The sequence below is a fragment of the Nothobranchius furzeri genome, chromosome 5, assembly GCF_043380555.1.
Source record: "Nothobranchius furzeri strain GRZ-AD chromosome 5, NfurGRZ-RIMD1, whole genome shotgun sequence".
Taxonomy (NCBI): domain Eukaryota; kingdom Metazoa; phylum Chordata; class Actinopteri; order Cyprinodontiformes; family Nothobranchiidae; genus Nothobranchius; species Nothobranchius furzeri.
The window spans coordinates 10,384,664-10,398,194 of record NC_091745.1 but is presented as its reverse complement, the minus strand read 5'-3'; the positions used below and the strand labels follow the sequence as shown (position 1 = coordinate 10,398,194).

Sequence of the window (13,531 nt, the reverse complement as noted above, 5' to 3'; positions counted from 1 at the left end):
GAGCCTGTGTGTTATTCTACGTGAGTGTGATGTAATCTTAGCATCCAGCGAATAAAGTCCCATATCAGCTAAAATGCAGCGTGACAAAGTCGTTAAAGTGCATCAACACAGTGGATTTAATAGAGTTTTAAAGAACAATCTCTGAGTGAAGTGAGGTTAGTTTTTTGTCTCATTGCAGATATAAAAACTAACTCTGCATCAGTCAGACGCAGCAAAGCTCACCGTCTGTATGAGTGTGAGTGTCGGAAAGCTGATAAAATCGGCTGTAAAATAATTAAAACAAAAGTAAAAATGCTCCTTTGCTTTTTAGAGTCCACATCCAGAAGGCTGGAGCCGTGTTTCACTGACAGGCTGTCAGACTAAAGCCCTGATGAGCTCAGCTGGGACAAACTGGTCTGATGTTTAGGTAAGTGAAGATCTGGTTCAAGACCTTGAAATGCTAGTAAAAAATAATTTAGCCAGCTTGCTAATGTTACGTTACTTCTCCTCTAAGGAACACAGAACGTTCAGATGTTGGAGCTTCACGTCACCTACTGAGGAAGGAGACCCACCAGTAAAGAGACGGTCTGGACCAGACCAAAGTGAGTGATGACACCTCAGCCAACCTCATCATTAAGAACACCTCACCCCCTGAATCCCTGATGACAGCAGAATGATTTATTTGATGTTTTACTTGTTTAGTCTATTTAGAAATTATTGAATTACATTATTTTCAGTAAAAAACCATCTGATCTGGACATGTACAGAATAACTTTCCCCAAATTCAGCAGCAGCTGGCCTACAAAAACAGCTGCAGCATGTAGTAAGTCTGTCTGCACTGCTCTCTAATGAGCTTCCTTTCATAAGGAATCATTTGTATAACTTTAGTGTCACTATTTTATTACATTTGTAGGAAAATATGAAGTCAGTGCAGCAAAGTGAACTTGTGAACAAACACAAACGTGACTATAAACATGAAAGCTAAAGAACCAACTTTCCTAAAGCTGCTTGTAAACAAAATATGTCATTAAAGTTATTGTCTATCACTGCAGAACATGGCGATGACATCATGGAACTGGTCTTTGGAAAAGTTTTCCCTGAACCAACTCCGTTTCTAGATGAGGTAGAGAAGATCTGCATCCCACCAACCCTCTGGTCTCAGTATTCAGACAACGGAGGTCTCCCACTGTTATCCAGGACCAGTTTGAAGCCCACATACTGCCCCTCCCTCATCATCAGGAAACATCAATCCGTATCCTGAGGACAACAAAAGACAGCAGGAGGACAGGAACTCTGAGACCTAGATACCACCAGCACCGGGACACAAAGCACCTGTGTGCACAACGCCTGTTTAACTACTAAAGCCTATTTATTATATTGTTCTACTTATTTGCTGTGAGGTTAATGCTTAGAAAATTTGTATATTAAGGTAAACAATAAAAAATCACTGATTGTATGTTTTCTTTTAGATGTAATGGTCCAAACTCAGCCTTGTAGACATTTATTGCATCCTGTAGGTAAATACACAGAACAGGCTCAGATCCAGGATGACCCAGCATGCTCTTCTTCCATTCTGGCTGTTAGGGATTTTATCAATAACTCAATGCCTACTGATGTTTTCACCTAACGGTATTTACTTAGAATGCAGGTCAGACTGCTGGCGGTCGTGAGTGGTGCTCCTTGGAGGTCTTGGCGGCAGCCATGGGTCACTGCCTGGCGGCTGCATTGCCCCAGAGTGGGTCTAGGTGGGGGCCCGGGATGTGGGGGTGGACGGCCCTGTGTGGGGATCTGGGCGGGGCCTTGGGGGTCGGGTCCTGACACGTATGCTGCCGGGAAGAAGGGAGGAACATGCAGCAGTGCCTGGCCCGGGTTCAGGGGCCTCATGTAGACCTTGGCTCCTCTGCTGTTCCATCGCAGGGGAGGGGGAGGTCCAGGAGGGGGAGGACCCAACCTTACCTGGATGTCCCATGCCTTATATATTCTGGAAGTTGTGCAAATGCAGGGGTGGGCATAGATTTTCTGCTGGGGTGGGGCTGGGTTGGTGCCCTCGGACTCCGTGGGGCTCTGTAATGCTGCTGCTTTGGGACCTGGCAGGATGGGCTGGGGTCTCCATGCCCTTGGTGGCAATTTGGCAACGGAGGTGCCTATTGGGGCCAGTGGGGGAGCTGGCTCCCTGGAGGGCTAAGCCCAACCAGCCGTTCCTCCCCATCCCCGCATATTTCTCTCCTCCTGCTCCCTCACATCATCACACAAACATACACATAGGACCTTGGGGGGTGGACAAGTCGGGGAGTGCGGGTATGGACCCCATTTCCGCATTCCTGTGGCAACCTGCCCCCCAATTTTATTTGCACTTTATAAACTTCCACCGACGACATTCCACGCAAACACACACTTAGGGCCTTGGGAGTGAGCACGTTCAACAGCATTTGGCAGGGGGATTTTTCAGCCTCCTCCCGAGTGCCGGTGCCCACTTCCAATTTTAAACTGCACTTAGACACCGAGGGCTGTGGGTGCAAGTGGGGTGGTGCGGTGGCATCCGCTGGCATAGGCCAGACAATGCCTGCACTGCCCGCTCACCACAGCCATGGAATACACCTCATCAACACGCAACACTATAATGGAGCAGGAACAAGTATAAAGAAGAACCGTGGATGGCAAAAGGACTACAAAATGCATGCAATAAAAAGAACACACTTTACCGAAAATTCATAAAAAACAGAACTACAGAAGCAGAACAAAAGTACAAAAGATATAAAAACAAACTCATAAATATAGTGAGAAGCTGTAAACGTGAATATTTTATTAAAAAGTTAGAGCACAATAGAAACAACATAAAAGGCATCTGGAAAGTATTAAATGGCGTAATTAGGAAAGAGACAGGGAATAATAACTATCCACAACATTTTATAGAGAGAAAAAATAATATTACAAACATGAATGAAGCAGTGGATGAATTCAACAAATATTTTGTAAGCATAGGATCTAAATTGGAGGAAAAAATACTAGTTGATGAGATACAAACGGATGCCACAGAGTATGTTGAAAGAAATAAAAATTCAGTTTTGTTATGAGCAGTTGATGAGAAGGAGATTTATGATAAAGTTAGAAATATGAAGAATAAAACCAGTACAGACTGGAACGATATTGACATGAAAACACTAAAATGTGTGATTGAGGGCATTGTAAAACCATTAACACACATTTGTAATCTTTCTTTTCAAAAGGGGTTTTTTCCAAATAACATGAAAGTAGCAAGGGTAATTCCTATTTACAAGACAGGAGATAAGCATCAATTTACAAATTATAGACCTGTGTCAATACTATCACAATTTTCCAAAATATTAGAAAAGCTGTTTGTTAAAAGATTCGATAATTTCGTTGATCAATGTGAGTTGCTGACGGAATGCCAGTATGGCTTCAGGAATAATAGGTCAACAGTCCAGGCACTGATTGATCTTAATGCGGAAATAACAGAATGCATTGACAAAAAGAAGCATGCAATAGGGTTGTTTTTAGATCTGAAGAAAGCTTTCGATACAGTAAACCATGACGTATTGATGAGAAAAATGGAAAAATATGGTTTCAGGGGTATAGTATTGGACTGGATAAAAATTTATTTATCAAATAGACAACAATATGTGCAAATAAATCAACATAAATCAGGGGTAAGAGAGATACAATGTGGGGTACCTCAAGGATCAGTCTTAGGACCTAAACTATTCATAATGTACATAAATGACATTTGTAGGGTTTCACAAGTATTGAAGTTTGTATTGTTTGCAGATGACACAAATGTTTTTTGCTCGGGTGTGGAATTGCAACAGGTCCTGGATGTGGTCACACAGGAAATAAATAAATAAATAAATAAATAAAAATGGTTTGATGTAAATAAACTGTCACTAAATTTAGAGAAAACAAAATTTATGTTGTTTGGTAATGAAAGCAGATACAATGAATTAGATATAGTAATTAATAATGTAAAAATTGAGAGAGTATATGAAATAAAATTTCTTGGGGTGGTCATAGACAGCAGAATCTGTCGGAAGCCACACATCAAATATGTTAGGGGGAAGCTTGCACGGGGCATTGCTATATTGGGAAAGCTAAGTATATTTTTAATCAGAAAGCACTTTATAAGTTATACAATACGATGCTACTGCCATATTTGAGCTATTGTGTAGAGGTCTGGGGAAACACGTACAAAAGTCATTTAAAAACAATAACGACAATGCAGAAAAGGGCTATCAGATTAATAAAAAATGCAGGATATTTGGATCACACAAAGGAACTTTTTATTAAAACGCAGACAATGAAGTTCCAGGACTTGGTTAAATACAAAACAGCACAAATAATGTAAAAAGTAAGAAATAAATTAATGCCTGATAAAATACAGAAACTGTTCACAGAGAGAGAAGGAGGATATAACCTGAGAGGGACACTAAACTTAAAGATACATAAGTTTAGAACAACATTAAAACAGATGTGTATCACAATAATAGGGGTTAAATTATGGAACAATTTAGAAGAAGAAATCAAAGTAAGTACAAATATAAATGTGTTTAAAATGATTTATAAAAAACATATTCTGAACGAGTATATAGTGGAAAATAGATGATTTATGTGGGTGTCCTGTATTCTAAGGAAAAGTAAATTGTATCAATTGTAAAAAGATGTTTTTTTTTCTTTTTTTGTTTTTTTCCATATGGTTTGGTGGTTTTTGGTTTTTTGGTGACTTGTACCATTTTGTTTGTTTTAATGTAGGTTTTGTGTTAGATTTAGTAAACCAGTAAAAATTACTTGTATAAAGGGGTAGGGATATATAAGTTTCCACTTCAGCCTACTCCTTTTCAAACAGAGAAGAAGGGATGATGATATGTATTTTTTTCTGTTTGTGGTATTTAAAAAAAATGTATGTTTTCTTTGTTTGAAATAAACTTAACAAAAAAATAAAATAAAATAAAAAGATGTTGCACCAGTTCTACGTCTAAAAATAGTTTATCGCACAGAGTTTTTTTCATCACACGTGCGACATAAATGTCACACCGTACAGCCCTGTTATTCATGGACTGTACATCATGGCCTATGACGAGGAAGGTTGTGTTGATTTAGCATCCAGGAAACAGCAAATGTAAATGGCCTGAATTTGTATAGTGCCTTCTTAGGGTTCTACAGCGCCCCAAGGCACTTCCCAACATGATCAGTCATCCACCAATTCACACACCCATTCCCACACTAGTGGTGTTGAACTACAGTATAGCCACAGCTGCCCTGGTGCGCACTGACGGTAGTGAGACTGCTATCTCAATTTATTTGTTGCAAAATCATGATCATGGTTTTATCATAATGCTTTCTATTTTGACAATTCAGATGTTTTTGAAGTTATTTACCGGTAAAATACATCGATTTAAAAGCATATATCTTCACAGAAAAAAGAATAAAGGATTTCAGGATCCTGAAAAGACCTACCCACCTACCTAACTACCTATCTAATCACAGTTAAGACCTGGAAGTGCATGTCTCAAATGTCTCACAGGCACTTTCATTTGTTTTATATTTATAATTAATGTAAAATCATTTAAATTCTCTTAGGGCTGGGCGATATGGCCTAAAATCAAAATCACAATATATTGAGGATTTCACCTTGACAACGATAAATGGACGATAACTACAGGTATGCGCAGAAACAAAAGTTGTCCACTAGATGGGACTGTCACACGTATCACATTGTGTCACATTATACTTGACTCAAGGTGGTACAGCTTTTTAAAGGGACATGAACGTTGCCAACCCACACATGTCTTTTCATTTTTTCATAATCAAATGTATTGGCATGGGAAAAATTGTTACAATAAGAGTAATTATTTCTGGTCTTCACGATTACACTCCCATTATTTGGGCCTCACTCCTCTCCGCAAATGTTTCCTGACTATGAGGGGTGGGGTTCGGCCCGCCTCTCTGCACAGATGACACACAGAACTCCGGTCGGCAGCCATGGTGAAAAGCCTCACTACAACATGAACAAACATCCCCAAATAAAAGCCATGAATCCAAATGCAAAGTTTAGAGCAGAACATTGACCGAGCGGTTTCCTGATCGAACTGTGAGAATACATGTAATGAGTGCTTAGAGATGGAGCAGATTAGCTAGCTGCTAATGCTAGCGGCTAGCTGCTATAATCGAGTACGGTGTGTTTCTTCAGAGATTCATAATTGCTTATGTCCGCATCTTAGTGCATCGATTATTAGATTACTTTCCTCAGCTCTACCGAGCATCCAGCTAAACAAACCAACATGCTTCCTTAAACTTGCTCTAACTGGCTCATTGGTGTCTGTCTTGCCGACAGAAGAAGATTAGCATTGATCTCAGCGTGACTCTGCTGAGAGAAAAAAACAAAACTAATGTGTGCTCGTAGCCTGTCCCAGAAATAACGGCACAGACGGGTGATGGAATGCAAACAGAGGGTTCTACGATCTCCGAGCTTATTTCATCAGATCGCACGACCCTACCTCTGACCACCACAAGCAAAGTGATTTTGGCTAGGAGATGTATGAAATCTCAGGAAACGGAGTGAAAATCCTAATTCAGCTGTTTTCAGCATCCCTGTCCGACTAACTTCTAGTTCCTCAAAGAGGAGCACCAGGGCTTTTTCCACACAGAGATCGACTGACAGGGCATTCATTTCTACAAGAGACCACTGAAAATATGTTGGGAAAAAATGAGTGAATTCAGTCTTTAAGATGGGAAAATAATTACTTATTCTGCTCACTTAGGCACCTTTTGCATTCTTATTACCACGGTCTGTTTCTCGTATGTTTACTGTCATGTGATTTAAATCCAAATAGAAAATCTAGGACGTAGCTTATTTTACGGTTTGTGTTTTTACTAGTGCAGAAAATGAGGCCAATATCAGTATGGTTCATCAATTTTTATGACTTTTTTGTGGATATTTATTTTCTACATCCCCCCCCAAAAAAACTACATTTTTAACCTTGTAGCAAGAGCAAGAAAATGGCTGCATTACTGCCACATACAAATGATCACTGTAGGTTTTAAGAAGCTAGATGAACTGATCACAGCTCAACTAACCGGCTGACTTTGGAAATGGATTTTATTGTTTGACATCTCTGTGTTAAATAGCAGGTCTAATCAGACATTTCATTACACCAATTTTAATCATGTGCTCATTTATCTGTGACAGATCTCACTGTTGCTGCTCTGGCCCTGACCACAGTGACGTACAACAGCATAGACCAAGCACATTAATATAGAGGCACAGCCCACACACTTTCCCTTCCTTTGTGTTTCACATGTTTTTTTCTTCCAAAACTATACACAACCTAATACAGAAAAAAAAACTAAAAATAAATAATCTGGCTTTTTCAGCTGCTCAGCCTGACCCCTGGCATTTCAGATTTAAAAATAAATATGTCTACATTTCATCTTTATATCCAAATGCCAGTGAGGGTGAGCATCAAAGCAGCAAACAGAAACAGTCACAGTATGAAAACCCAAAGGCTGCATATTTAACACTGAATTAAAGACTCTGGGGTGTGTTGTTTCGTTTTAGTGTTTAGAAACATGATAGTGATCTCAGACATGCAGAAGAAACACCAAATCTAGTTTTGACAGTGTTCTCACTCCATACAACTAAAACCCTAAATCCCCTGATTACTTGTTTACTCTTGAATATCTAAAGAACAATAAAGTTGTAAACCTGCAGCTCAACTGTCAGTTAGTCAGACTGATTTACTCCAAACATCTAGCTGCTAATTTCCTTCTATTGCCACCATCAGAGCCTGCAGCTTTAGGCTGTAAATGGTTGTCCTGAGGTTGTCTGTTGTTCTGAAGAACTCATGCTGCTGCATAGAAACTGGGCCAGAACTAGTTTTCTCCACCGTTAAGTCAAAGAGTTATTTTCTGCTACATACACCAGGAGCACAGCTGCTTCTGCCTTTGTACTTTGGTCTGGGCATAAAGTTTGTTTATTGTTTAGTTTCTGTTTGTAGTTTTTGTCACAAAGAAGAGACTCTATTTGCATTCGTTACCTTCCTTTGTTTCTCTGATGCAGTTTCACCCACAGGACCCACTTTTCTTGTTCTTTCCAACCAGCTGTACCAACACCCACAAAGAGCTGCAGTGCTGCGTTTTTACTTGGTCAAATTAGACTGAATCAACAACACTCACACAATGAATATTTCATGAAACTAATGGACTGAACTGGAACATTGTAAAGATGTCAATGACTGGTGGCAAAGCAGGCTCTGTGGTGTAATTATTTAATTAATCACGGGGGGGGGGGGGCAACAAACAAGCAACACTACCTTGTTTTATTAATGGGTGGTTAATTGTTTTTGTTTATTTGCAGATACTGTTTCTTGTGAGCTTTGTAGAAACCTTTTGAATGTTGTTCTCATGCAATTGTTAAAGTGGCAGTGTGTAGTTTCCTGGCTCCAGGGGGCAGTACATGCATTTCAGGGTAGTTGTACATCGTGTCTCCGTGACTGTTGCTAGTTTAAAAACATTACGGTAAATGTCTTCATGACATGTGGAGCAGAAGGCATGCAACTTCAGCGTGACTCCTCAGACTTTGATGGTTGTTGAACAAAGATTTTCGATTCCTCCAGACCTGTGTATTAAACAAAAGCAGTTCTGGATTACCTCTCAATCTGTGTGTTAATAAAACCAGGCTGCGAGGTCAGAGAAAGGTCTGTGTGTGTGAATGTGTGTGTGTGATTTGACTCCTGATCTCCCAATGTCATAAATAATGGATGTGCTTCACTACTCTGCTGTTTTTGGTGAATATATGTTGTGGCTTTAGCCTTTTACTGACATCTGTGGGGTTAGTCCAGTATGCAATAAATATTCAGGGTAGATGCTGCGTCTGGGATATGTTTATGATTGGCTTAAAGCAGACCACTGGAGTGGAGAAGAGAAGGAAGGGGGGTACCCTCTCCCTCCTTGACTGATGACCAGAAGAAAGAAATGAGGTAATGCCGGAAGGACACCAAGCAAGAGACGCTGGGAGGAGTCACAAAGGCCGGCAGAGTGCTTCCTGAAGCGGGAGTTGTCATGGAGACGAAGAGGAGACAAGAAGGAGGGGGAAGTAAAGTAATAAAAAGGGGGGCCCGAGTTCAGTTGAGGGAGCGGAGAGAGTTCAGAGTTCTGTAGGAGTTCGGTGGAGCTCGTGTTTTTTGTCTGACCCGCTGCGTCGGGGTGATTGTCTGGATTAATCTTTTTTCATCCTTTTAAATAAAAGCCTTGGTTTCTTATTGTAAGAAACTTAAAAGGATTTTCGGTGCCCGGGGTCTCCGTTGGTGTCGTGTAACCGAAAAGGTGAGATGCTGGTTACTTGTTATCCCACTCCAAGAGGTTTACTCCAGTCAGTTTAGAGTCATTAACCTGAGCAATACATGAGCTGCAGGTGACTAAGATGTGTTTGGGTTTGAACCGAGTCTTCCTTTGAGCTGCAAGCAGTGTGTTTGCCGGGATCAAAATCTAGGTTAATGGTGATCGCTGATCAGCTCCTATAGTGTGCAGGCAGTTTTAGAGAGTGACTGAATATCACGCCCACGCATAAATAGAAATACAAGTCAACCCTGAGACGTAACATCTGTTAAAGAGTTAGCTGGTTTGGGAAGATGGCTTGTAACAACGATCCTTCAGTTAATTCCATTAAAGGAATACAATGTCTTTTGTAGTTTTCTGGTGCATAGTTTCTGGATCTGCTCAGGGTTCTGCACCTGCCGAAGACGTCATCATACTACGGCAATACCAATTGGTCAAAATATATTGGATGTCTTTTTTAATTCTGTTTTTTCACATATTATTTTGGAAAGATTTTAGTAGTTTTGTTATTAAATTTATGTTTCTTACTGCCTAAATGTTTTTGAACGTGGAAACGTAACTTCCGTAAGTTGTACGTCCAGCCAGTCATCTAGTGTGATGTCAGCGACAGGCACAGGACCCCGAGCCGGCCACAAGGAAACATGGTGTCTAATATGCATCTCCCAAAGATGCTAGACCCACTCCCTATGTACTTTAGACCCGACATTTATAGTTATATGGTACGAAACCTAATTCATTTTCAACGTTTCGATGGACAGTTTCATAGATTAATGGTAAAAAGTACACAATGACAAATTTATTCAACAAAACATCAAGGTAAGGATTTTATTTTGGTAATACTTGTTCTAAAAATATAGCTCATTCAATAAAATTCTTGATTCTCTCCCTCTTTTCTGTGCTGTTCATAGAAATATACAAAATAAAATTTAAAAATTCACCAGATAAAACCTGTTGTTTTATAAAACATATTCATATGGGCTAACTTTGATTGAGCAGTCTCACTAAGTTGGAGCTGGGGTAAACACAATACTTCATTTAGTGATATTATTGCCAGCAGATTATTCAAGAGGAATTCAAAAGGCAGCTGCATTTCCACAAATAAGGATTTCAGGAAGGAAAGAGAAGTTACATCACCTATACTGAACTGTAGAAAGCAAATCCAACTTAGGAGGTAAGTTTGAAGTGAAGAATTAAGTATTTGAAAATGCAGAAAGTGCAAAAAGTGAGACAACGAAGGGAAGAGATGGTGACAACAGAACGATAAAATTGGGATGTGTGATGAGGTAAACTAGCCTGGCCTGCCAAAATTGCTCTCTGTCTATTCTACACAGAGGACGAGTCTGGATAATCAAAGGCAGAGAGCACCCTGGAGGGCGGGACTAGCCAGCTCCAAAATAACTAATCAGAAAAGCCAAAGATGGCATCTGGCGATGGTGCAAACATTTTTCTTTAGAGGGAAAGGCTTTTAGCTTGTTTTAGCTTGCTGTGGTTTTAAAGACATGTCCAAGTCATTTAGGACAGAGGAAAGAGCCGCAGCTAACAACGCTTCAGACGCTATCTTCGTTGTTTATGAATAACTGAGCACACAGTGTGTGACGTACGCTGCTCAGAGCTGATTGGCTCGGTTAGAATTCTCAGGGGGTGGGGTTATTTGAATAGGAGTGTTACCAGGTTCTTTGCTTCCCATAAGGAAGTGTTGGCAAGGCTGGCCAGGCTAGAGACAAACTACATCAAACAACAAAATAAAGAGTTTAATTTTACACTATCTTATAAAGGCTGGATATGTTTTCATTAGCAACACGATACAATGCTGAAGCAGGCACAGGGCTTGGAGGATGTAGAGGGCAGGCCAGGATCACATCTTCACTAGGGATGCTCTGATCACGTTTTTTTTGCTCCCGATCCGATTCCAAGTCATTTGATTTCAAGAATCTGCCGATACCGAGCCCTGACCCGATACTTTGGAAACATATTAAGGAAAAAAGGAGAACACACTAGAGTTGTCCTTTAAGTTTTTTTTTATTCATTAACGCATTTCGTTCTTTCTGCATTTATGTCATTTCTACAGTTTTTTTAGCCATAAAACATAAATAATTTAGGAAGTAAATTAATAAAAAACATGTTAATTTTAAGAATATATGTAAAAGTAGCCTTGTCGCTCACATTTCAAATGGTTCACTCAGTGTGCAGCTATTGTGAGCAACAGGGACACTCATCACGCACATGATGATGAGCAGCAGGGTCACTCTTTTATTTATTTATTTATTTTTTATAATCGTGTCCTGTCTGGCTGTGAAGCAAGCAGAATTGATGTCTGAATGCTGGTAACAAGCCTTACAGATTTACTCTCAGGTGGAGCATCAAAGCATCTGCTTTTAATGTCACGCCTGATACTTTAAACTTTATTGTTATTGTTGTTGAATGCTTTGTAATTCCAACCAGACACGGAGACAGAGGTGAAAGAGAAAGGAAAAGACAAAAGGTGGGGGGGGGGTTCCACAAAAATAAACAATAATGAACAAGAGTCTGCTTCTAGACCTGCAGAAAAAGACAAAAAAAGCAAAAGAACAAAAAAAAGGGACACGACAACAATACAACAAGATCTAGCTATCACTGCGTCAACTTGAAGAAATATATAATCAACATTGTTTAACTGAAGAATCACGATAATGAATCACAGTGCATTAAGTGCCCACCATAGTCTTAAGACCTGTGTTTAACGTGCCCAAGCCCATACTTTTGAGAGCACCATGTGAGCACCTGGGTTAGTTGTTTCTAAGGTTTAAGATACGCTACAATAGTAGTGTTGAGTGCAGCACCATCTTTTCACACATTACATACTGTCCATTTTAAAATACGTCCAAATTACAGATATTTTCTCTCTCGTGATGCGACAAGTATGCTCTGTGTTAGCTCTGCATGTTATGGTGCGTGAAATCCCGGCCTGCCTTAAATTGTGAGACTTACGGTGTTGTTGTCTGTGAAACAAAGAATAATGATGTAGAGGAACTTGTTGAAATTAAAACTAAACCACTGTTTTTCCATTTGGAAATCTCTTTCTCAGGATGTGTCTAAATAGTAATGTTTGTTGTTTCAAATGGTTAAATCCAATCTTCTCCACCCGAGTCAGATTTTCTGAAAAATTACGTGATCGGATTGGAGCGTCTCTAATCTTCACTGAACACAAAGTGGCTCCAAACTGAGACCAAAATAAGTGAAGCAGCTCATTCCCAATGAGAAACTACAACAGCGGCCTGTGTTCTTCATGCTTTACAATGAAGGAGAGAGTGTAGTTTATGCAAAGCAGCTCCAGCAGTCTCTGTTTGTGGAGCAAAGAGGACTGCCAGGTAGAGGACAAAGACCATACACACGAGACGAAGAAAATGATTTGAGAATCTGCACTCTGAGAAAATTAAATGTTGAATTTGCTTAACCAAGTTATATCAACTGGTTCCACTAAACCTAGTCGCTTAAAAGTCAGGTTAAAGTTACAATAGCAAATTAAAAAAATTATTACATTATTTTCATGCCTCTTAACAGCATTCCAACATAGTAAATAGGCTTTATGCCACGGACCCCCGGTTTGACACTTCCTACCTTTTTAGCCAACGGAATCATTTTCAGATCACAGTAACGTTCTCCATGGCATGTCACACTATCGCTGGAGAACCTTCTGAGGATAATGATGAACAATGTACACAGGATAATCTAGGCCAGGGATTCCCTAAGTGTGGTGCTGCCGCTAGGGGGTGCGCGAGGTGAAAAGTGTAATGGCTGCGGAGCTCAGAGAAGTCTGTCATATGTCACCATTAGCATAGCCAGAAACTCATCTGTGGGTGGGCCTAAGAAAAAGTAAGTGGGCCCAATAAATGCAATTGAAAACAAGTATATTTTGCTTGTGTGTGTGTGTGTGTGTGTGTGTGTGTGTGTGTGTGTGTGTGTGTGTGTGTGTGTGTGTGTGTGTGTGTGTGTGTGTGTGTGTGTGTGTGTGTGTGTGTGTGTGTGTGTGTGTGTGTGTGTGTGTGTGTGTGTGTCCCCTCCGCATGTGCCTTAGCTTCATAATAATGATGCGCTCCGAGCTTCAGCACTCTGACCTGCGCACGCTGTCAATAGCAAGATATGTTCTGTATTTGATCATTTTTATCGATGTTGGAGGAATCTGAAGGTGGTGAGTCATTCTGGCAGATTGTAATTAACACCCTGT

At 40.2% G+C, this 13,531-nt stretch overlaps 1 protein-coding gene and 1 long non-coding RNA gene across 4 annotated transcripts in view; one reads left to right on the top strand and one right to left on the bottom strand.

Moving 5' to 3' along the window:
* The window catches only part of asic2 (acid-sensing (proton-gated) ion channel 2), an 808,019-nt gene that overhangs the window by 676,424 nt on the left and 118,064 nt on the right, over positions 1-13,531 (bottom strand). The gene's annotated exons all lie outside the window — the stretch shown is intronic.
* On the top strand, positions 275-2,008 carry LOC129163505 (uncharacterized). Its single transcript, XR_008563374.2, has 3 exons — positions 275-406; positions 494-581; positions 1,032-2,008. It is a non-coding gene; the product is annotated as an uncharacterized lncRNA (long non-coding RNA).